Genomic DNA, 26,477 nt, shown 5'->3' with positions numbered 1-26,477 from the left:
ATTGTTTGGAATGAAAAAAACTTGAACAGGATAGTCTGGAGTAAAAGGATGAGTCTCCATCTGTGGGCTGGGTCAATAACTCTCTCTTGAAAAACACTTCCTTCAGATAAAACCCTATGGACCACCAGGATATGGACCACCTTGCTAATTCAGAACCCACTCCTCTGCTTATACATCCTGACTTTGACAATGAATAATTGTGCAACTCTGGGCAAGCTATTTCTCTGCACTGTAGCTTCTGTGTAGATGTCAATAGCACCAACCTCATAGGGTCATTGTGAGGATCCACTGTTGGAATGATCACCAGTCAAAGATAATCTGGTGAAACATTTGCTTTAAGACCACCATTGGGCACTGATATATGGTCCAAAAAGCCTGAGGGAGATGCTGTGAAGTAAGGACTGATAGGCTTGAATTCCCTCTCTGTGTCTGGGTAAAAGAAGCAAAAAGGGGTAAGAGAGGTGTAATGGTCAGGGTGCTAGATTTGGAACCAGAAAGACCTGGCTTTGAACCCCCCTCTATATACTTACTAACTCTCATTGTAGCATAAGCAGTGACTTTTTTTTTTTTTTTTGCCTTTCTTTGTTTCCCCAGTGCTTAGCACAGTACATGACATAGAGCAGATTTATCGACTGACTGAATCATCCTGGATAAGTTATTCAGTCTTTCCGTCTATAACATGGACCTGAATTCTAAATTCTCTTCTCCAGATCTATGATCCTTTGAATTCTTTGAGTACTAGCAATTAACTTTGCTCAATACAGTGAGAAGAAAAGCTCCTTATAGCTTCCTTAGGGAAGGATTGGAGTATTCATGAATTATTTTTAAAGCTTAATGTCACATTTAAATGAAGTTCTGATCCATGAAATAGGACTGTAAAAACACAAACATTTGTCTCAATCCTGTAGCCCTCAAAGCAGGATTTTTTTTTTCAGATATTAAAAGATGGCTCTGTATACCATGGTTGTTAATGAATGCATTTTATGTGTGTTTACAAAGATCCTCTCAAGCAAAGCTTCCAACATCATCACGTGGCTAAGAAGTCACGCAGCAGGCAATCACCTGGCAGGCAGCAAGCAGTCAGCAGGCGTTATTTTATTCAGCCCTTCTATAATAACAATAACAGCTTAAAATTGACAGTGACAAACTCATTTGATCCTACAACCACCTCGGGAGATTGCTAATGTTCATGTTATTCTTTTAATTTTATAGATAGGAAAACGGAGACTCACAGTAGTTATGTCAGAAATGTTCTGACTCTTAGCTCAGTGCTCTTTGAAGGGGAAGAGGGAAGCCTTTTTTAAGCCCCTGCTTTGTTCTAGTCACAAAATGCTTTATAAGTATTCTCTCATTTGATCTCATAACAACTCTGTGAGTAGGTATTATGATTATCTGATTTTATAGTTGAAGAAACTGAGGTAAACAGGGCTAAATGATTTGCCTAGGGTCACACAACTAATAAATATTTGAACCTAGATTTGAACTTAAATTTTTGTGACTCCATGCCCAATGCTCTATTCACTGAGCCATTTAGCTGTCTCTTTATTGCATAGTGCTGTTTGTACTCTGATTAGCACATGTGAATGTTGCACATTTGTGTATGTATGTGTGTGTTTCTCTCTACTTTCAAAATACCAATTCACAAATGTGCTCCAAAATATTTCTTCTTCTTCTTCTTCTTTTTTTTTTTTTTTTTTTTGAGGCTGGGGTTAAGTGACTTGCCCAGGGTCACACAGCTAGGAAGTGTGAAGTGTCTGAGACCAAATTTGAACTCAGGTCCTCTTGAATTCAGGACTGGTGCTCTATCCACTGTGCCACTTAGCTGCCCCCCAAAATATTTCTTCTTCTAGCATGGGAGCTGTAAAACCAAATGTTTCTTTGGAAATAAATCTCAGAAAATCAAAATATGGCTCCTTTAACAGTTTTTGAAAAATGGAATTCTAGAAACATTTTTTGGTAGCCAAGGTATTAACTGAAATGTTCCTTGCTATGATAATCATGACTAAAAGAAAATAGGAAATGTTTATTTTTGTTCAGATACCAAAGCACACAGTAGCCAGCTCTAAATTATCCATATTGATTGAAATCAAGCAAAAGTTACAAAATTAAAATCATTTTAGCCAATAATTTATTTTAGGATCTACTTCATCAAGCCTTTTATCTGAGCTACCAAAAGGGAGGCCTACTTTCTCCTGTTTGGATTTTATGTCCTCTTTTTGTCTATTTCTGCTTCTATTTTGAATTAAAGATAATTATTGAAATGGCTCTCTCTTTACACCATCACCATTTCCCCTCCTCCAAAATTAAAAAAAAAAAAAATTAAAAAAAAAAACAGCAGAAGGTAGAGAGAAGGAAAACAATTGTCTTGGATAATCTGTTCTTGAATAATAAAATTGGATTTCAGTGCTAGTAATAGATTTCTCTTCCAGTTGGATGACAGGCCAGCTGGATATTTCATACTTCACTGAAGCACTAAGCAGACCATTAGTCTGTGACTACTTATTAACTCACTTGGATTATGTTGCTAATGAAGCTGAGGTCACCCCTGAGAGCCACAGTTTCAATACATTATTAGCCCACTGGAATTCTGAAGCCAATAGAGAGTTTCAAGGTGACTTGGTTTAATCCCTCATTTTATGAAAGAAGAAATTGAGGTTTAGAGATATGCAATGACTTGTCTGAGATTATATAATTAGTCATTGGCATAGCTGGGATTAGAACTCAGCTCTCTTGATTATTGATCCTGTGTTCTTTCTATGAGAACATACTTCTTCTAAGATCACAGACATTCTTGAGTTATGGACATACTATTACTTCTGTAGACAGGTCCCTAGAAAGGGCCATTTGTTTTCTAAAGATACAATTTTGGAATTTTGGGCAGTTGATTGTCATTCTATTAGTCTTTGGCCCTTTAGAACTCTTTTCCTAATTACCTCTATCTTTGCCCCACCTTGGCTTCTCAGTCTTGTCAAGATTAATTCCCTTATCAGTGTTCTTGATTCGGTTCTTCACTCCATCCCCCTCCTTCAGGACTATGCTCTTTCATTCATTTTCTCTTTGTTTTTATTTTAAATTTTCTCCTCCTTACCTTTGGTATGCAAACATGCTCAAGTTTTTCCAACTCTCATTCTCCCTGCACACTTTTTCCCTAAAAACCTTACCTGGTACTCATTAGACAATAATAGCTAATACACATTTAAGGTTTGCAAAGCATTTTACAATTATTATATTATCCTCACAATAGCTCTGGTGTTATTATTGTTCCTATCTTGTAGGTGAGGAAACTGAGGCAGCTAGCTGGTCACACAGCTAGTAAAGTGTCTGAGGTCATGTTGGAACTCAGATTTTTCTGACTTCAGACCCAATGCTCTACCCACCATACCACATAACAGTCTGTGTTCAAATACTGTCTTTGACAGTTAGGGCAGCTGGATTGCCCAATAGATAGAGCATGGCTCTGGAATCAAGAGGACCTGAGTTCAAATCCAGCCTCAGACATTTAAGACTTACTACTTCTGTGACCCTGGACAAGTCACTTAACCCAAATTACCTCACCAAAAAATCTAAAACAAGAAGAAACTTAATACTTGTGTGATCATGGGTAAGTCACAATCTCTCTTTATGTACTAAGTTAGGATGAGTTGTGATCTACATCAAGAAAAGAAGGGATTTCTCCATCATGATGAATATGCCCTTCAAGTTACACTTTAAATATTATCTCCCAGTATTATGAGGATCAATTGAGAAAATACATATTTTTATTCTATGAATTGTCACCTCTTTTTCCTTCTTTTTGGAAGCATTGATTTCCTTATCACAACACCAAAAAAACTTTTTCAGCCTTCATTCTCTTTTGAGTTTTTTTGTGGTACTGAACATTATTGACCTTGTCTCATTTTTAAAATACATTTTCCTCCTTTAGATTCTTTGACATTGTATCTCCTTGATTCTTTTCTCATTCTTCCTCCTTCTTTGGCTCCTGTTCTTCTTCTACTGCATTAACTGTGACTGTAAACTAAGTCTTTTTCTCTTCTTGATATCTATATTTTTCCCCTCATCCTTACTTGAACTTCAAACATGCTTGTGGTTTTAATCATCACTTCTATGTATATGACTCCCAAATCTATTTGCTAGATTCCAATTTCTTTATTCCAATGCCTGCCTAATTGGTTTCCCTGTGTCTAGTTTTTTACTCTTCTTATTCTTCTTTCACACTTCAGCCAGTTAGATTTCTAATGCACAGACCTGACCGCCATTACTCCTATGTTTAAAAATTGCCTGTGGTGACCAGTTGCTTACTGAATAAAATATAAACCTCCTAACCTGGTATTCAAGGTCCTTCATAATTTGACTCCAAACTGTTTTTCCAGCTATGATCTATAAGAAAAACTTCATTTGAATAATGTTTTCCTCACTTGTGGAAACTGGTTACTTAAAGTTTATGAAGGGGAGAGTTTCCAAGAGATTGTTAGAGATCCTGGTCTTCCGGCTTTCAGTGTTGAGAAAGAAGACACATAGTTCCAGATTCTCTTCAGATCTCTTAAGGAAGAGAAAGACATTGGGGAAAACACCTCTATAATAACCCTTTTCCCCAATTTATTACACTAGGCAGTTCAGAGAATTTTCCCTTGAATGAGATGTGGGACTTTCTCTTTTAATTGAGCTGAGATATCTTGCTCCCAGTGGGATTCACTTTGTGTATCGACTGATATAGTTTCCTCTGGATACTTTTTCTGATTTCTGTTTGCATCATCTTGGATAAATGGGCTTATTTACTATAAATAAGTTCTTTGTGGAGCTGGCATTTTGGTGGGAAGGGAATCAAGCCCTGGAAACTTAGCTTGAGGCACTCAACTCTATTAAAGGATAGTAGCCAGGATCTCAACTGAAATCTAAAATTTATAACTACTAGGCTAATAATATTTAGGTGGACAGATAAATACAGTTCTAAATAGTTTGCCCCCATTCTCTGACGAGAGCAGAGTGGCTAGTCTCTGGCCTTAATCTCTTGGTTCTTCTGTCAGAAACCAAAATCTCCCTTGAAGAGAGGTAGGTGGAAGAGACTTATAACTATCTCTTTTTGCTCCCTTGCAAGCCAAATCTAGGTGGACCCATGTGGATCCACAAAACCTACATTCTATCAGTGTATAAGCCATGTACATACCATACCTCCTAATATAGCTTTACCCCATTTTATCCCACTTAGATTCACCTTTTTGCTGACTTCATACAGACTATCTTTCCAGCTTGATCCCATACCATCACTTCACACTCAGGCAGGATATATTTCAGTCAAACTGGATTATTTGACATTCCTTGATTTCATCCTTATCTTTCCAATTTCCATGACTTTACATAGTCTCCTGGATCTCCTCCATGACAATAGTAAGCATCTTTGATGAGAATCCATCTCCTTGTTTTGTACCATCTGATTTTAATGATCAGAAGATTATCTATGATAATAAAATATCTTAAAGAATCTTAAATAATTTTTATATATGTATGGAAGGTGAATTTTGGGAAGATTTTAAGGTGATCTAGTTCAAATGAATTAAATATTTCACTTATAATCAACAAAAATTAATTCTGGTATAACAAAGAAAGGATCTTTTGTGGAGCTCTCAATACTAATGAAATCTCAGGTTTGGAACCTCTTGATATCTTTCCCTACTCCCACCCCCCCAAAAAAGTAGAGGAGCTATATACTAAGCAAGCTTCTGAGCTTGCTTCTGATATTTTAGTCTAATTTAAGGTTAGAGTCTGGCAAATAGAGTCATCTTGTATGGGCTAATGAGAATCTGTAGTTAAATTTCAAATATAAACAATTGTATCTCAGAAATCAGCAAGTATTACATATTAGAATTTGATTTATTGTTTTGTTGATTGTATAGACTTAAGAAAATAAAAGACGACACAATAGTAATAAAGATTTAACTTAAAAGTGTGTCTGATGTACTTTCCCCCCCCACCCCCCTTGGAGAACCTGTTGTTAAATACTTACCACCACATTGTTGGATTTTGAACTCTTAAATTCCCATGAATTTTTTTCAAAAAAATTTTTTTGAGGTAATTGGGATTAAGTGACTTGTTCAGTGTCACACATCTATTAAATATCTGAGGCTGAATTCAGGTCCTTCTGCTTTCAGGGGCAGTGCTCTAGCCATCAGCTGCCCATCTTCCCCTGGCCCAGGGCCTTTTACCCTCTTACACTGGGTTTGTTGCAACATCAACAAACCTACCATCTTCCTTTTCTAAAGTTCTTTTGCACTTGTGTCATTACCATCATATGATTTAACAATTCCTTTTTCTCTACTTATTTAATCATTGTTCATAAAATATAAATTTTCTGATGGCAAGGACTCCATTTTGTATTTTTTCTTATCATGATGGCACCAGTTACTATGCACAAAGGCATTCAGAAAATCCTGGATTGATTATTTTGCTGAGGCATCCAGTGAAAAGGACACTGAATGGGAAGTCTGTGTCTTTATTTCAGTATGTGTGTAATTGTGTGGTCCCAGACAAACCACTTCACCTCTCTGGGCTTTTCTTCAGTTTAAAAACAGGAGGTTAGATGAGACAATTTCCAGTATTCCTTCAAGCTCTAATTCCTATGGTATAGCAGAAAAAGCTCTGGACGTCAAATCCTAAGAGACTTGGAGTTCAAATCCTGGCTCTATCTACCTCAGTGTGTAACTCTGAGAAAATTGGTTGTTCTGAATCTCTGAACCTCAGCATTCTCATCTGTTGAATGGGACTTATGATACCTACCTTACTGAGTTCTTGTGAGGAAAGGGCTTTGGAAACTTTAAAATTGGATTATCATCATAATTGTTGTTATTTGTGTTGTCATGCCATTGGAGTAATAGTGTTACTTGATTTAATGTTATAGGAAACAAATGGTTAGATTTTAGAATCTGAAGGGAGTTTAAGAGGTCATCCAATCCAATGTACTCATTTTATGGTGGAGAAACTGAGCCCCAAAGAGGTGATTTGTAATTGATTCAAGGTGACACAGATGGTAAGTGATAGAGGCAGGAATTGGAACATCAATATTCTTTATGATTTCTAGGATACTATTTGCTTCTTCCCTCTTATCAAATGAGATTAAAAAATATTGATAAAAGAATAATTGAGTGTGGGAGAAATAATGTAGCCTTCCATAACTTTGAATGTGCAGCAAATATTTAACTTCCCTCAGGATAGGCTTGAGTTGTTAATTCTTGATTCTTTTTGGTTTGCAAGGATCAAAAAGAATGAAGGAAGTAATATATGATGTGCTTTGATCCATAGAAATCCAGGTTGTTATTGCTGTGATGGAAGATGAAAATAACAGTGTTTTTCTACCTTGGCTTGCCCATAGGATACCAGTTGGAGCAACTATTACATTGGCAAGAAAACCCTGTTGCTTTGCCAGTTTAAGCTTTTCAGTTGCCAGAAGTTAAAGCTCTATCAGGTCACAGTGACCTAAGTTTATTGAAATTTGATCTGGCTAAATTTCTTCCTTCTGTACTCTTCCTCACCTGTAAAGAGCTAGATTTGTTCGTATAAATTATTGTGTAGCCTTCCTCCTAAAGTAGGCCTGAGTTAAGAACTAAGTGATGTAACTGGGCAAGTGGCCAGTTTTAATCATTTCTGTAATAAAGCTGGTATTAGTGAAGGGAGGTCAGTAGCAATGAATGACTATACATTTATTAAGCACCTGTTATGTGCCAGGTCCTATACTAGCTTCTGGAGATATGAAGACAAAAAAGGAAGCAGTTTTGGCTTCCAATTAACTTATATGCTACCAGTGAGAGACAGTATATATATATATCTGTTAGAATCACTGAATGAAATAGTACAGAAGGATGCTCAGAATAAATTGACATCACTTTGTATTTATAACTTTTACATATCATTATATGTTAACCAGTAAGCATTTATTAAGTGCTTACTGTGAGTTCATATTGTGTCCCCCCAAAGAATTTAAGCTCCTTTAATGAAGGCTTATTTCATTTTTGTGTTTGTATTCCAGCTCCTATGGGCAACTAGATGCCACAATGGATAGCACTGGACTTAGAATGAGGAAGACTCATCTTCAGAAGTTCAAATCTAGCCTCAGATATATACTAATGTGTATGATCCTCAGAAAATCACTGAACCCTTTTTGCCTCAGTTCCTCATCTGTAAAAATGGGCTAGAGAAAGAAATGGCAAAGGATTCCAATATCTTTGCCGAGAAAACCCAAATAAGGTTATGAAAATTTACAAGACTTAGAATGGCTGAACAAGAACCAAAATTCCAATTCCTAATACAGAGCCTGCCACATAATAGGAACATACACTTATATATATATATATACACATATATATATATATGTATGTATATTTAAAAATACATATATATGACATTTTTATAAAGAGAGATGTATACCATATACATACATATATATGTATGCATATCTATGTTGTTTGATTGACTTTGGTTAAGGAGACATTTTATTTTTTAAGAGCTTTACCACAAAAAGAGAACCTTTAAAAAGTTTTAGTAATCTAGCTACATAATAATAATCTTTATTTTTTCAGTATTATTTTATTTTTCCAAATACTTGCTAAGATAGTTCTCAACATACATCTTTGCAAAACCTTGTGTTCCAAATTTTTCTTTCCTTTTCCCCTCTCCAAGACAGCAAACAATCTGCTATAGGTTAAACATGTGCAATTTTTCTAAATATATTTCCATATTTGTCATGCTGTGTAAAAAAAAAAAACAGATGAAAAGGAAAAAAAAACATGAAAAAGAAAAAAAAAAGCAAAACAACAACAAAAATGAAAATGCCATGCTTTGATCCACATTTAGTCTTCATAGTTCTCTCTCTGGACATAGATGGCACTTTCCATCTTAAGTCTATTAGAACTGCCTTGAATCACCTCATTATTGAAAAGATCCAATTCCATTTCAGTTGATTATCATATAATTTTATTATTGTGTACAGTGTTCTCTTGGTTCTGCTCACTTCACTCAGTACCCATTTATATAAATCTTTCCAGGTTTTTCTGAAATCAGCCTGCTCATCATTTCTTATTGGACAATAATACTTCATTACATGCACATGCCATAACTTATCCAGCCATTCCCTGACTCTACAAAAAGGGTTGCTACAAACATTTTTACACCATGTGAGTCCTTTCCTCTCTTTTATGATCTCTTCTCCAGAATGGTTGGATCATTTCACAACTCTTCCAATAATGTATTAGTGTCCCAGTTTTCTCTTATCCTCTTAAAAATTTATCATTCTTTTCCTATCATCTTAGCCAATCTAAGTGGCACTACAAAATTGTCTTAATTTGCATTTTTCTAATAAATAATAAACTATCTTTATTTTCAGGAAATTATTTCATAAAACCTAATAAACTTCCTCTACTGAAGTTGAAGCTCATTTCCCTGTGTTCTGTATGGAAAGAGAAAGTTCCTTGATTTGGGAGTCAGGGCACCAGATTCTAGTCCTAGCTAACTGAGACTTTGGATAATGTACTGAATATATCTGAAGCTGTGTCCTCATTAATAAACTATGGGGCTTGTGCTTTATGACCTGTAGGGTGCCATCCAGCTTTTAATATTCTGTGCATATGTGGGTCCCCAGTGTGGTAACCTTTGGAACAGCCTCAGTCCTGGGAAGATCCCAATACTGGAGGGATGAATCTAGTTCCTGGATGCACCAAGGGTTCTAGTTTGCTCTTAGGTAAATGTTACCAGTTGGGACTCAGGTGCTTAGGCAGGATAATCCCTGGGTTTGATTCAGTCCAAGTTGGCATCAGGTAGTACTGTCTAGTACAGGAGAAGTATTATTCAGAAGTTCTGTGATTCCAAAACCAGGGATCCGTGTAATTATCTGTGATGTCCAACAGATATTTGGATAGCCTGTGGATAGCCTGATCTCTGCTTATTATATGAAATGAAACGTGGGAGATCCAAATGATATCCAGTCTATGACCAGAGCTTGCTTTTAAGAGCCTCTAGTGATCAGTGGAGGTTTGTAGTAGCATGGTTAGATAGACCTGGGAAACAGACCAAAACTAACAGGGCTACTTGGAGATTGAATTCATTAAGCACCATGATCTAGCGAGTTATTTTAATTGGCCATTCATGTTCTTTCTCTGAACCAGTTTATTTGCAAGGAATTTGTCTAGGCAATATCACAAACTGGTCTTCAAGAATAATTTGTGGCTTTCCCTCTTAATTAACGATGTGTCATATCTTGTTATGTGGCTCAATGCATAGAGTGCTGTGCCTGAAGTCAGGAAGACTCATCAAATCTGGTCACAGACACTTACCAGCTGTGTGACCCTGGGCAAGTCACTTAATCCTGTTTCTTTCCATTTCCTCATGTGTACAATGAACTAGAAGGGGAAATAACAAACCATTCCAATCTCTAAGAAAACCTCAGATGGGGTGGGGAAGAGTCAGACATGACTAAACCATAACACATCTCATCTTGATGTCTCTCTAATCTATTGGCCTAATCATGAGGTTTGTGAATTCTTTTATCCTATATGGCTTTAGTACTCTGAAGGATAAATTAAAATGATTCATTCTTACAGATATACAATGCTAATCCTGGATTTTCAAGGCACTGACAGAAGCTGTAGGATGACTTTCGAAAGGTCTCTGTCCAATCCAATCCAACACAAGTATTTATTAAGCAGCACCTATTGTATGCAAGGCATTTTAGTAGGTACTAAGGATAAGACAAAATGAAGACTAGTCTCTACTCTTAAGGAATTTGCCTTATATTGGAGGATATTACTAGCATTTTGTTCTTTCATCATATCTCTTCCTAGATCACTCTGTATTGTCTACAACTGACCAGTATCACAATATATATTTCTGATCCAGTAAGCAAGGAGCATTGAAGGAAACCAGAGACACATGACATTCAGGGATTTAAAGATCCCCTCCTATAGGATATACCAGGGTACTATAAGCTAAAACTGATTACATATTCACAGGACCCTCCCCTAGGACATAGGTAAGGTGCAAGTGGCAGCTTGAGAAACAATATCGTGACTAATTAAGGAGCAAAGTTGGAATTCCTTTTTTGTCTTTACAAGCATGATATTTCAGAAAGAAAAACACATTTGGAGATGAAAAACATGGCTGCAAATGGGATCAATTCTTCATGTGCTGAAATATAAATTCAGAAAAAAAAAGAGCAAGTCTGTGTTCTGAGAAAAAACATTTTAGTACATGATATTGCTGTTACTATAGTAACCTAAGGCTGCAGGTTTATACTGACTGTTTTCCTAAGAAAAACAGGAGTTGATATTAATGGACAATAATCATTGTTGCCTAAGAGGGGGAAAGGGGGGGGGGGGGTGAGAGGACAGAGACTGAGAAAGTGAGGAGGAAAGACAGAGAGAGAGAGAGAGAGAAGAGAAAAGAGAGAGAGAGAGAGAGAGAGAGAGAGAGAGAGAGAGAGAGGTGAGAGAGTGAGAAAGAGAGAGGGGGTGAGAGGAAGAAAAAGACTGTGAGAGAGAATCAGAGAGAGAGAGAGAGTGACAGAAGTGAAAGAAAGAGGGAAGGAAGTAGGGAGGGAGAAACAGAAGGGGGTAAAAATCTGAGAGAGAAAAAATGTGTGTGAGAGAGAGAATCAGAGAGAATCAAAAAAGAGTGAAAGAGAGAGAGGGGGAAGGAAGAAGAGAGGGGGTAAGAAAGAGAATCTGAAAGGGAGAGGGAGAAAGAATAATAGAGAGAGGAGAGAAAGGGGGAGAGAGGGGGAGAGATAAAGAGATCGAAGGAAGAGAGAGGAAGGAGGGAGAGTGAGTGTTATTTCCAAGATTTCTTAATTAAGTGCCAAGCCCTCATCTTATTAGCTGAGGAAACAAGCTCTGCTAATACCCTATCATCACCTCTCTTCCAATTCTGGACAGTTCAATTATCTTTAACAAGTCAAACATCTTATCTCTCCATTTCCCTCTTCTAACTTTCTGCTGTTCTCAGATTTTTAAGTATGGGTATCTATCTAGTCCATTAATTTCTCCAGTCTCTCAAAATGGTAGAGAGAGGGAAAGACAGAAGACCTTGGAACTTGCTATATTGATAAAATTAAGAAATAAATAGTAATATTTAAATGAGGGATTCTTAATTTGGGGGGCCCTGGGACCCTTTTGGCAATTTGGTGGAAGCTAAGAACAACTTCTCGGAATAATGTTTTTAAATCCATAAAATTAAATAAATATGGAGGATTACAAAGGAAAAACAATGATTTTGAAATAGTTACCAAATTTTTATTTAAAAAAAATACTCACAGATTCTAGGTTAAGAACACTTGCCTTAAAGACGGTAACAGTTGTTTAGTTGATTTTTGACCTCTATCATTTTTTTTTTGTTATAGATACAGAGTGAAAGCAGCTTAGCATTCTGTTTTTTGAATTAAATATTGGGGCAAGGACCTCTATCCTTTCTGTGCCTTTAAATGTTTAGTTATTTGAAGCATACTGGGCTTTAGTCAGTGAACTTTGCACCAGTCATTTTTAAAATATCAAAGTAGTAGTAGTAGACTGATGGACAGCCCTTTCATTTGTAATGCTAGAATGAATTAACATTCATCACCACTGCTAGTTTGGCCAATTAAAACTCTTGGTCTCTGGAGGGGATGTAGGAAAACTAGGACACTGATATATTGTTGGTGGAGTTGTGAACTGATCCAGCCATTCTGGAAGCAATTTGGAACTATGCCCGAAGGGCTATCAAACTGTATACCTTTTGATCCAACAATGTCTCTTCTGGGCTTATATCCCAAAGAGATCATAAAAAGGGAAAAGGTCCCACATATGCAAAAATGTTTGTAGCAACCCTTTGTGTAGTGGCAAGGAAATAGAAATTGTGTGGATGCCCATTAGTTGGGGAATGGCTGAATAAGTCACGGTATATGAATGTTATGGAATATTATTGTTCTATAAGAAAATATCAGCAGGATGATTTCAGAAAATCCTGGAGAGACTTATATGAACTGATGCTGAATGAAGTGAGTAGAACCAAGAGAACATTGTAAACTGTTGGAGTCCAGCTCCTGTAGTGAATTAAGGGTGTGGAAACATACCTGGGCCAAGTGAAATCCAGATTATGAACTCTTTGAAGTTTATTGATCAGAGAGACAAATATTTGTATATATAAAATGCTCATAGACTTGATTTAAAGTACATTCTTTGAAGTTCCTATAGTTTTCTCTAACAAAGAAGATCTACTGAGATGTAAATGATTAAGCCCTGGATCTTGGTTAATTAGAAAGAGATGCAAATAGTTGAGATATACATCAGGGTAAAGTTTATCATACTGTTGTCTCAAGTATCTTTCTCTCAAATGCTTTTAGTCTCTACCATGGGCTCTTTTTCCTGTCCTAAATTCAAAGGTTTGCCTTTAATCCAGAGTAGTGTTTGCATTTTGCTTCAGTTGCTAGATTATTAATTTATTATAGTGACAAGCAGTCTCTGCTATTTCAATAAGGGCGTTTTGGTGAGCCAAGTTACTGTAAGATTCAAGACCTGGAATGAATTCTTACCTCCTAGCCCTCTACAATACACAGTAACAAGATTTCATATGATCATCAATTGTGATGGACTGGGATTTTTTCAAAAATGAGGTGATGCAAACACTTGTGATAAAAAGCCATTTGCATCTAGAGAGAAGACTATAGAGACCGAATGTGGATCATAGCATCGTATTTTCACCTATTTTGTTGTTGTTTGCTTGATTTTTTTTCTCACTTTTTTCCCTTTTGACCTAATTTTTCTTGTGTAACATGATAAATGTGGAAATATTTAAAAAGAACTGCACATGTTTAACCTATATTGGATTACTTGCTGTCCAGGAAAGAGAGGAAGTGGGAAGGGAGGGAGAAAAGATTGAATGTTGAAAATTATTTTTACATGTATTTGGAAAAATTTAAAGCTATTGTTATTATTTTTTAAAATAACTCTCAGTCTTTTACTTAAAGTTAAGAAAGCCCAGGATCTCTAAAATTCATTCTTCAGGCAAGTTTATTGCCTCAATTTCAGAGATTGGAGTCTAGGGAAGAAAAAGCAAAACCTGATATTTAAACTAACATTAGAGAGTTCCAGAGTTAGATTCAGAGATGCAAGATTGACTATATTAGGAATGAGCTGCTTCTGACCAAGCGACTGAGCATGCCCGAGAAATGGGGTCTTATAAGAGAGCAGTGAGCTCATTTAGCACTATTACTCCTCAGTAGGACATATCTTTTGTTGTTACTGAGTCCTTCATACTCAGGTCATAGTCTGGGGGGGAGGGAAGTTAATCTGTATATTGACCAATTTCCCTATTTCTGGTTTCATTTCAGAGCACTGAAAGCTAGAGTTATGGTAGTATCTGGGAAGGATAAATTGCCAAGCTGAGGGCTTATAGGGTAACAGTTCAAAGCCAGGTGAGGGAAGTGGGGTTGCACCAGGAGGTATGAGACAAATAGCAGTCTTTGTACACTGAAGAAAGATTCCTTAATCTTCCTTAATTCCTCCAAGAAAATGCCACTCCTAACACACTAGGGCAAAGCCCCCATTCTCATGTCCTAGTTTAGCTTTAGAGTGTCTAAATGTTTCTTTAGGAACTGGATGTAGGTTTTATTGGAGTTTGGGCAAGGGAACAAAATTGTTGTTTTTAGGAAATACCTGAGTGTATTAGGTAAGATACTTTTTGTAGGGTATACTTTTATTAATTGTATAGAAAGACTATAAGATGAAATTCTTTTCTTCTCAACCATTTCAGCATTTTATTATTATTCATATTAGCAATAAGATGTGGGTGGATATGAAAGAAGGAAATAAAAATACAAGTAGAAACCCTGTAAGCACACAGTTTATCCTCTTTTCTCCAGGGGGAGAAAAACAAATAGCACAGCCATATCATTTATAAGAGTATGTAGCATTGTGTGCTTGCAAAGGCTTTCACACATTATCTCATTTGATTCTCCCTTAAATCATTATTTTCATTTTGCTTAAGAGGAAATTGAGGTTTAGATAGGTTAAATGATTTGTTTATGGCTACATAGTAAGTGGCAAAGCTGTGACTTAGATACTTATCTTCTGATCCCAAAGCCAATGTATCTCCAACATTGAGCAAAGTATGTGGTACATAATATGCACTTAATAAATGCTTGTTGACTGACTGACTGACTCCAGTTTATCACACAAATAACAGTTACATTTTAAAAACAATTCAACTGCTATTGCTCTCAGTCCAATAGAACACTTGAGTGACTGAAGGAGAAATGAAATAGGGGAATGAAGATGAAACCATAGAAGAAATAAAAACTTGAATCCAAAACTTCTTTCAAAATCCCAAGTTGAGTTGATTTTCTGTTGAGAACAGCACTATCCCCTGTGCTGCTGCCTTTCTCCTCATTTCCTTCAGTTTGTTTTTTTCCCCAGCAGACTTCTACTAACATATATAATATCTCTGAATTAATATCCACTCTAAAAATAGAGATAGAGCTCTGAAACACATATTAAGAGTTTGGCATATCTGCTACAGAAAGATCTTTGTATTTCGCTGTATTAATATATGCTAATGATCAATCAACTAGTTTCTGTTAGGTATCTAGAATAGTTTATGGTGCAGCCCAACTCGTAAAAACTGTCTCTTGAATGCAGCTAGTGGATCCACAAAATAAGTGAAGCTGATGTAATCTGGGGTTCTCTGGAAGGTCCTCATTTAGCAGCACGTGGAAAGGTATTGACACTGGAGTCATATGGTCCAGACTGACTCTAGATTACCATGAAATCCCAAGAACCTTGGGTAAATAGGGATGTCAGTAGGCTGTATTTTTTAAATTGAATTGATTCCCCGTGACTATCTAACCTACATATTTTATCCCGGCTAGATGAAAATCAATAATTTTAAAACAGAAATTTGATTTTTGGTTAAATGCTTTTAGTAAAACTAATGAAAATTTTCTAGAGCTTTAAAATATGTTAAAACTCAAAGTTATTACCATATATTTGAGATCATAGCAGTTACTTATCTCTTTATAACTATCTACTTGTCTATGTATATAGATATATATTACATATGTATACACACACACATATATGCATGTATACAATACCTATATGTGTATATGTAAATATTGTAAATATAAACACAAAGACAAATTTGCCAACTAACTGCCACTCTCAGGGCAAATGAACTAGCTTAGCTGATGTAGTAAGTCATCCTATTGATAAGAAACAGCAAGTTTCAAGAAAATAAAAGCAAATCCGACTTTGAGATAGTGTACAATTAGCCTGTGAAGGAAATAAAAAATGAAGGCAGACAAAATAGAGGGATTGGGAATTCTATGTAGTGGTTCATAGTCATCTCCTAGAGTTCTTTTGCTGGGTATAGCTGGTTCAGTTCATTACTGCTCTATTGGAGCTGATTTGGTTCAGTTCATTGTTGAAGATGGCCACGTCCATCAGAATTGATCATCATATAGTATTGTTGTGGAAGTATACAATGATTTCCTGGTCCTGCTCATATCACTCAGCATCAGTTCATGTAAGTCTCTCCAGGCCTTTCTGAAATCATCCTGTTGCTCATTTCTTACAGAACAATAATATTCCGTAATATTCATATACCACAATTTATTCAGCCATTCTCCAATTGATGGGCATCCACTCAGTTTCCAGTTTCTAGTCACCACAAAGAGGACTGCCACAAACATTCTTGCACATACAGGTCCCTTTCCCTTCTTTAAGATCTCTTTGGAATATAAGCCCAGTAGTAACACTGCTGGGTCAAAGGGTATGCACAGTCTGAGAACTTTTTGAGCATAGTTCCAAATTGCTCTCCAGAATGGCTGGATGTATTCACAATTCCACCAACAATGCATCAGTGTCCCAGTTTTCCCACATCCCCTCCAACATTCTGCATTATCTTTCCCTGTCATTCTAGCCAATCTGACAGGTATGTAGTGTTATCTCAGAATTGTCTTAATTTGAATTTTTCTGATTAATAATGACTTGGAGCATCTTTTCATATGGCTAGAAATAGTTTCAATTTCTTCATCTGAGAACTGTCTATTCATATCCTTTGACCATTTAGCAATTGGAGAATGTCATAGCCATCTTTAATGGTAGAAACCCTTATGGGGTTATAAATTCTTATTACTTATTTTTTTTTTTTTTACTTTCTTATTACTACCAGTAACAACTGCTGACCAAGTGCCAGCAAGAGGCAGAAAGAGCCCTGGGAATTGTAGCAACTCCCAAACTATTGTCTTCCTCTCATACTTTCCCTCACAGCCATCATCTGGAGAGACGGAACAAAGGGAAAAGGGCCAGCCAGCCCCATATACTACCAACTAACTGCTCCTCACAGGGCAGGCAAGCCAGCCTAGAAAAGGGACTAAGGCACCTTGAGGGAGAAACAGGAGGCAGTGTATGCCAGGCAAGGCAAACCATCATTACTCCCTTTACCACCATCTTCCCTTAAACCCAGATGGAGACAGTCCAAGACCTTTTGGAAGAGAAATATTTCTAGACCAGTGTCTTCAGGCAACCACCTGGAAAGATAAAACCCAGTATGTATTATAGCAACATCTGCTGAAAACCTATAAAAGAAAGCTTTTGTCACCAAAGTCCTTGTTACGATCAAATGGTTCAGTATCAGAAACTGATGTGATTTTATAAGTAAATGAAGTTAAAGAAAAGAATGACCAAGTGCTTTACTGCTATACCCTAAGGATCATACGATCTTTCCATCTGATTTGCAGCTAAAACCTTCCGTATTGAATCTTCCATTAGAATGTGAGCTCCTTAAGAATTGGAACTGTCTGACTTTTCTATTTGTATCCTCAGTTCTTATCACAGTACTTTGAACATAGTAAGCACTTAATAAATTCCTCATCCATTCATTTACTGATTCATATGTGAGACACCATATTTATGTACTTTTTTTGTCAAGAATTTATTTTTTTCTTCTTTCAGTCTTTCCCTAGGGAGAAAAAAAGAAAGAAAAACAAAACCTTTGTAACAAACAAGCATAATCATTCATTATGCTTTTAAGAAATTTTTTGTGACTTTAACTATTTAGTGTGCTATACTATCTCTAGCTTTTTTTTTCTTTTTGGCTAGTAGTCTTGGTCCAAAAGGTAATTAGTGGAAATTGTCAATCAATCATTTGTTATCTATCTACATATTTTCTGCTACATATATCTATTTTTCTATCTATTATCTATCAACTATCTATCAAGTATCTAGATCATCTCTCTACATTATCTACCAATCATTTGTCTGTTTTCTGTCTTTCTAGTCTACACTTAAATAAGTACAGTTGTTTACTTTGAAAGAATGTAAGTTCTTTAAACAGAGACTGTTTCATTTTTGTCTTTGTTTCTCCAGTATCTAAGCCTAACCTGGTAAACTTGTTTTTTTAATAGAGCATGTAGTATTATTTATTAAGTAGAATTTAATAAATATTTGTTGACATATTGATTGATCTAAATATTTGCATCTACTTTAGGCTGTTCAAATAATAAGCTATTTTTTTGATAGGAGAAAATGCTTCTGCATTTGAAGAAAGATGATTTTTTTATTTTGGACTAATTCGTTAATAAAAAAAAAAAAGAGAGATTTTGAATTCCCAATTTTTTTCTCCCTCCCTTCTTTACTCCCCCTCCCAAGAAAGCAAGCAATCCAATACAGGGTACATATGTATAATCTGCTGGAACTCTGTCTTCCCAGAAATCAGCTGGAGTCAGGATCACTAAACGTCTTTATTCTTGATCTTTTACAGTCAAGGTCAGAGGGTTAAATCTAGCAATCTCCCCACACATCTTCCTCCCTCCTTTGCCCAAGAGAGTGAGCATCTCAATTCCTCTTCCTTCTCCTACTCCTCCCATACACGTCACTCCCCCCTCTTTGTCCCACCAATCAAGTCAGCACAGAACAGCTAGGGAGGGTCAACCTTCAAACAAGTTAATATGGAACCTTCCAATTGGCAATTAGTCTCACGTGCTCCATTATCCAAGTGCATTCGCTCAGTTCTAGCCCTTTACAATAATCATTTAAACATATTTCCATATTAGTTATATTGTAAAAGAAAGATCAGAATGAAATGGAAAAATTATAAGAAAAACAACAAATAATAGCAAAAAGGAAAAATAGTATACTTCAATTCTCATTCAGTCTCCATAGGTCTTTTTCTGGATGTCGATGACATTTTCCATCCCAAATATAACTATATTTTAAAATTATAACAAAGATTGAGAATGTGCTTTTTGTAAAAATAAATTTATTAAATAATGATTGAAAGCAGATTGAATTAAAACAGATTTGTCATATTCAGACTTTTAGAAAGTCTAGGAATTGACTGATTTCTGAAGTCCTGAGGACTTTGGATTTTTTGGTGCTGTTATGACTTCCCCAGGATCATTGATGTTGGGAGCAGTCATCTCTCTTGGAAGAGCTGCAAGTTAGGGGGATCCTGATCTGAATTCAAGAGGCTTAGTTGGAATATTAGACTCAGTCATTTGGGAGGTTGCATGACTTCCTGATAATCATGTTAGCACCTAATGAAGTGTTACCATCACTTGGAGAGTGTAGTAGAAAATGAAGTTGCACCAATAATTATTTTTAGTTTTGCTTTTCATTGTTTTGGTATGTTTATATGACACTCATTGGAGGTGTAGCTTCTGTGGAATTATGAAATAAAGTAGTTGCATCCTCTCATAGCTAAGTTGAGATTTTGTTTAATCTCCAGCTAGTAAAGACATGTTTAAGAAATTCTTTGTGCAAGGTGTGAGCTTCTCTCTCATTTGGTGTCCTTATAAAGAGAAGTACCCCATGACAGATGTATGTGTAAAGTAAAATAGATGAGTATTGATGCTATTTTTAAAAGGGATCTTCATGGATTGGAAATCCTATTACCTTCCTGGGTAACTTGTTTCATTATTTAATTACTCTTATGAGCAAGAAGTTCTTTTATGTTTCTCCTGGAACAACTTAAACCCATTTCCTCTGATTCTGTCCTCTGAAGATGGAGAACAATGTTGGTTTTCCTGTTGCTATAACTCTCAATTAGCTTTCCTGTTGTTATAATTCTCAATAGAACCAAGGACAACCTGGCTATTTATAGTTTTAGGCCAATGAATCAGATTTGAATCCTTTCAAAAAAATTGCTCCTGACCTAATTATTGATAGATGGGGGAAAAAACCAAAAACCAAAAAACACTCCACAGTGGAGTTTCTGAAGTGTAAAGACAAATGGCTTTAATGGAGTCTGGCAAGGTCTGTGGGCAATTTCTATTGTGATTTCTGTTCTCAGTGGATTTCAAGCTCACTCAAAATTGAGTAAATATACAGATTGCTGTACAATGGAAGGAGAAAACAGAATATATTTTACAATTCCATTTCTATCACTTCTTATCTATGTATTTCAAGTGTCTGTTTCTCAGTTTCAAAAGAGAGGATCGGGTCACCTTGAGAGTTACAATTAGAGTTAAGTGACTTGTCCAAAGTCACACAGACAGTGTTAGAGGCTAGATTTGAACTCAGATCCTCCTGACTTGAGGATTGGTGCTCTATACACTGCACCATTTAGTTGCCCTTGGAGTAGTTAATTTCTAATATTAATGAAGTGCTTTTTTTAGGTTATTTCAGGTGATCCTTACAATAACCCTATAAGGTAGGTACTTTTATTATTCTCATTTTATAAATGAAGAAATTGAGTCTGAGAATTTAAGCAATTCCCTAGCTTGTAAGGATTTTAACTCAGGACTTCCTGACTAAATTTGGCACTTCAGTTAATATTTCACCTACCTGCCTCATATTACTTTTACATTTAAATTTACAGTCTGATGGCCTGAGGGAAATTAGTTTAAATGAGCAGCAGGGATAGAGAAAATGAGTGAAAGAGAAAGGGGAGGAAAAGAAAAAAAGAAAGGTGAAAAGGATAAAAAGATAGGAAGAAGAAAGAAAGAGATATGGAAAGGGGGAAGTTGGGGAGAGTGGAGGACAAGGGAGAGGCGTAGAGGTAGGAAGTTATTCTTCAGAGAAAGCACTTCATTCACTTTAATTACAGTTTGGTTTAGCTTTATCTTAAACAGAATCTCACCTTGATGACAGGAGCAATTTCAAAGGAGTCCAAATCCCTTGGTGCATGAAATCTGGAACAGAATGTGAGAGACCAAGTATATGTCCCTGTAACAGCTCTTTCTGAACTCTGACTCTCTCCAGGGGAAATGCTTTTATTGTAACCAATCCATGAATTATAACTTCCCAGTTTCTTGGCACCACAAATCCTTCAAAGATTTGAATGATCAGGAAAAAGGATCTTTCTCCTGCCAACAAAGGAATCCAAAATTTAGAGGCTAAATGTAAGGAAATAATGGCTGCTTATTAGTCAGTTTCAAACTGAACCAAGGTCTTTCTTAGCATTCAGATAAAAGATGTTTTACTTGTTAGATTTTCCTTCCCCTGTAATCAATCAGTCAATTAATAAACATTTCTTAAGCACCTACTGTGTGCTAAGCAATATGCCAAGAGAACTATCTATCCTTACATTGATGTTTTCCTTAACTTTACCTCCATTTTTCAGCTAGTGCAGAAACTGGGAAAATTTTCATTCATTCTTCTATTGCCTCCATTTTCCTATTATGTGGCAGCACCAAAAAGTGATGAAAATAGGAAATGCCTAATGATAACTTTCAATTCCTCTTTTATGCTGGGACTCAAATCATTTTGTAAATTGAAAAAAGTTAGATTTGTTAAATCAGTTTCAAGCTGGTTCTGTGTAATTTAGTTCATAATTCTGGGAATTCACATAAAGGCATGAAAAGTGGAATAATTTAGTCAAGTTTACTCATATTGACCTTTATATCCAGGGCAAGTCAAGATCTCCAGAAAATGTTATTTTTTTCCTGCTCCTGTGCTGTATAATTTAACCTTTAGGAGTGATTTCTTCTGGTCATTTTGTCATAATTTTCATGCTGTTATGTCATTTGTGGATTTCTGCAGAGCCTCAACTGGTAATCTTTAGATCAAGATGCAAAACATATTTTTAAAAAAATAATTATGTAATTAATTAGCCATATATATATATGTATTAAGTAGCCAAATATCCTTATGTAAGAGAAGATTTAACTATGAAAGGAGATCTTCAGATATAAAGACAAATACGTTTCTACTGTAACATGTTAATGATACTTTCTGCAGTGAGGGTGCTCCAGTTTCTATGGATATACCCAGTAACATACAAGGAAAAAACAATTAAGCAGTATTTCTGGATGGAAAAAGCCCAATCAAATGATGTTGAAAGAAATATTGAGACAGGGAGAAGATTGTGCTTTATAGGTGAATAGAGTTTATATGTATACTAAAGGGACTGCTAAATTGAGTGTACTTTGTGATTTAATAAGTTTAATAAGACTATTGCTACTGAACCTATCAATTTAATTAACCATTAAAATATAAGAACTAGCTTTTATAAAGTGCTTCAAGTTTTGCAAATAAATTTATATATATATTATCCCATTTGATCCTCACAACAATCTTGTGATGTAGGTATTATTACCCTCATTTTATAGATGAGGAAACTCAGACTAGGAGCAGTAAGTCTCTTGCTCAGAGTGATATAGTGTCTGAGGAAGAATTTGAACTTATGCTTTTTGTCTCTGTTTCACCTAGATGCCTAAAATATCTTTCATTTTATCACTATAAAATAAATTATAATACATGTAACATCATTATATCCAATAATTTTCTTTCAAAAAATAGGAATCCATATTATGGGTGACTGAAATAGAGCTGTGATTAGTTTGTGTAGTAAGAGTAAGATGGAATAGAAATTGTGTACTCTTCATTCAGACTTTGATTCTTAGGAGATTTATATTCTTAACCATATAAATTCTTTGAAAATTCTTTAAGCATATTTTACTTTTTAATCAGAATTTCTCTCTTTTAAGAAGTGTACACAAACTAGGTATTTTCATTTTGATTGTCTGGCAAAAATAGGTGGCATTTCTCTTCAATCAGTTATACTATACTTTTTAGGGCACGCTTCACAAGAAATCCTTGACATCAGAATTGTTTATTTTAGCCAAGGATTGTTGTAGATAATAGAAGAGACAATTTTCTAGTTCAATGTCTAATTTCCATGAAGTTTCCTGAATTCCCTGTTTTAGAAGTTGCTCCCTTTTCTGAAATTTTATTACAGTTACTCTACATTGTTAATTCTACAATGCCATAGTTGGATAGAAATATGGTCTCCTTATATTGTCACTCTTCAGTGATGTGTAACAGCTAATTCATCTCTTCTCTTAAATGACTTTTATCTATATCTTTCCATCAACCCTTAAAAGAGGAATTATTCGGCAACCTGGGGACATCTTTAGCTTGGTCTTCTGATTTTCCTTAGGAACCATTGACTGAGTTGGCCATGTTAGCTTTCACTATTTTTACACAACCACCTTTTTGGATCAAACATTTTCTTAGTAACTTTTACACCTGTCAATTAAAGTCCTTCACAACCTGGCTTCAATTCATTTTACTAGAATAATTTCACATTGCTCCCTTCTGTATCTTCTATCTATCTAGACAAACTGGCTTACTTCTTATTATTCACTTTACACATTTTTCCATCTTCTGATTTTGTACCTTTACACAAATGGTCCCCCATATCTGGGATGTTTTTTATTTTTACTTTTGTCTTTTGAAATCTATTCTTCCTTCAAGGCTCAACTCAATTGTTGACTCCTACATGAGGTCTCTCCAGATGCCTGGGTTGTTACTACTCTCTCAAATTACTATGCACACATTTACATAAAGTGATATTGTTAAGGGATCTTTTTTTGTTATATAGAAAAACAATTTATTCTATCATAAGCACTTACAGTTAGTCATAGACAGTAACAGGTTGCTGGTTGGACAAATTCCCTATTGTATAAAACGAGCAGTCAAGGACTAATTCCGCTTATGTGGGGTATATTGTTTTTTTTTTTTTTTATAAGACTATGCTAAAAAGCTATTAGAAATAATATGTGGGGTATATTGGAAAAGAAAATTTTTAAAGAAAGAGAAAAAGGAAAAAAAGCCATCCAGAATTAATTTTAAAGTATGTTTCAACATCACCAACAAAATCCAACAGCAAGAGATACAAAGAGAAATTCCATTCAAAATAACTGTCGATACCATAAAATATTTGGGAATCTATCTGCCAAAGGAAAGTCAGGAATTATATGAGCAAAACTACAAAAGATTTTCCACACAAATAAAGTCAGATTTAAGTATTTGGAAAAATATTAAGTGCTCTTGGATAGGCCGAGAGAATATAATAAAGATGACAATACTACCTAAACTAATCTATTTATTTAGTGCTATATCAATCCGACTCCCAAGAAACTATTTTAATGACCTACAAAAAACAACAACAAAATTCATATGGAAGAACAAAAGGTCAAGAATTTCAAGGGAAGTAATGAAAAAATATCAAATGAAGTGGCCTAGCTGTACCTGATTTAAAACTATATTATAAAGCAGCAGTTACCAAAATCATTTGGTATTGGCTAAGAAATAGACTAGTTGATCAGTGGAATAGGTTAGGTTCACAGGACAAAATAGTCAATAACTAGAGTAATCTAGTGTTTAACAAATCCAAGATCCCAACTTTTGGGATAAGAATTCACTATTTGACAAAAATTGCTGGGAAAACTGGAAATCAATATGGCAGAAAGTAGGCATGGACAACACAATACCATACACCAAGATAAGATTGAAATGGGTTCATGATTTAGGCATAAAGAACGAGGTTATAAATAAATTAGAGGAACATAAGATAGTTTACTTCTCAGACTTGTGGAGGAGGAAGGAATTTATGACCAAAAAAGAACCAGAAATCATTATTGATCATAAAATAGAAAATTTTGATTATATCAAATTAAAAAGCTTTTGTACAAACAAAACTAATGCAAATAAGATTAGAAGGGAAGCAATAAACTGGGAAAACATTTTTTACAGTAAAAGGTTCTGATAAAGGCCTCATCTCCAAAATATATAGAGAATTGACTCTAATTTATAAAAAAATCAAGCCATTCTCCAATTGATAAATGGTCAAAGGATATGAATAGACAATTTTCAGATGATGAAATTGAAACTATTTCCACTCATATGAAAGAGTGTTCCAAATCACTATTGATCAGAGAAATGCAAATTAAGACAACTCTGAGATACCACTACACATCTGTCAGATTGGCTAAGATGACAGGAAAAGATAGTGAGGAATGTTATAGGGGATGTGGGAAAACTGTGACACTGATGCATTGTTGGTAGAATTGTAAATGGATCCAACCATTCTGGAGAGCAGTTTGGAACTCTGCTCAAAAAGTTATCAAACTGTGCATACTTTTTGACCCAGCAGTGTTACTACTGGGCTTATATCCCAAAGAGATATTAAAGAAGGGAAAGGGACCCACATGTGCAAAAATGTTTGTGGCTGCCCTTTTTGTAGTGGCTAGAAACTGGAAACAGAATGGATGCCCATCAATTGGAGAATGGCTGAATAAATTGTCATATATGAATGTTATGGAATATTATTGTTCTGTAAGAAATGACCAGCAAGATGAATACAGAGAGGCTTGGATAGACTTACATCAACTGATGCTGAGTGAAACGAGCAGAACTAGGAGATCATTATACACTTCAACAATGATACTGTATGAGGATGTATTCTGGTGGAAGTGGATATCTTCAACAAAGAGATCTAATTCAGTTCCAATTGATTAATGATGGACAGAATCAGCTATACCCAGAGAAGGAACACTGGGAAATGAATGTGACTACTTGCATTTTTGTTTTTCTTCCCAGGTTATTTTTACCTTCTGAATCCAATTTTTCTTATGCAACAAGAGAACTTTACGGATCTGCATACATATATTGTATCTAAGATATGCTTTAACATGTTTAACATGTATGAGACTGCCTGCCATCTAGGGAAGGGAGTGGAGGGATAAAGGGAAAATTTAGAATAGACGTGAGTGCAAGGGACAGTGTTGCAAAAATTACTCATGCATATATTCTGTCAATAAAAAGCTATAATTAAAAAGTACATTTCGGCTACCAATTGCTCTGTTTTCAGATTACTGGGCAGTTTACCAGCAGTATATCTGTCAGGTAAAAACATACACCTTTATAACCTGGTGGTCCCAAGTTAAAAAAATTCACAGGAAAGAAATAATATGAAAACATAGCTCAAGAAATATACTAGAGAGCAAAACTATATGAGGTGAACAAAGATATTTTTGTAGGTATAGCTACAACATTTCACATGGCTGTTCCTCACCAGATGAGAAGTAGAAGAAGAGAATTAACAGTCACTAGGGAAGAAAAAAATTGAATAAAACAAAACATTATAATAAGAAATTTTGACTGGTTACAGAGGAAACCAGCAATGTAGCAATTATAGGCCAATCTACAACAGGGATTATCTGGACCCTAGAAGGTTATCCA

At 35.5% G+C, this 26,477-nt stretch overlaps 1 protein-coding gene across 1 annotated transcript in view; it reads left to right on the top strand.

Moving 5' to 3' along the window:
- GPR176 (G protein-coupled receptor 176) overlaps positions 1–26,477 on the top strand; it is a 119,583-nt gene that overhangs the window by 42,279 nt on the left and 50,827 nt on the right. The window lies entirely within an intron of this gene.

This window comes from Sminthopsis crassicaudata, chromosome 2, assembly GCF_048593235.1.
Source record: "Sminthopsis crassicaudata isolate SCR6 chromosome 2, ASM4859323v1, whole genome shotgun sequence".
Lineage (NCBI taxonomy): Eukaryota > Metazoa > Chordata > Mammalia > Dasyuromorphia > Dasyuridae > Sminthopsis > Sminthopsis crassicaudata.
This window is presented reverse-complemented; position numbering and strand designations above follow the sequence as displayed.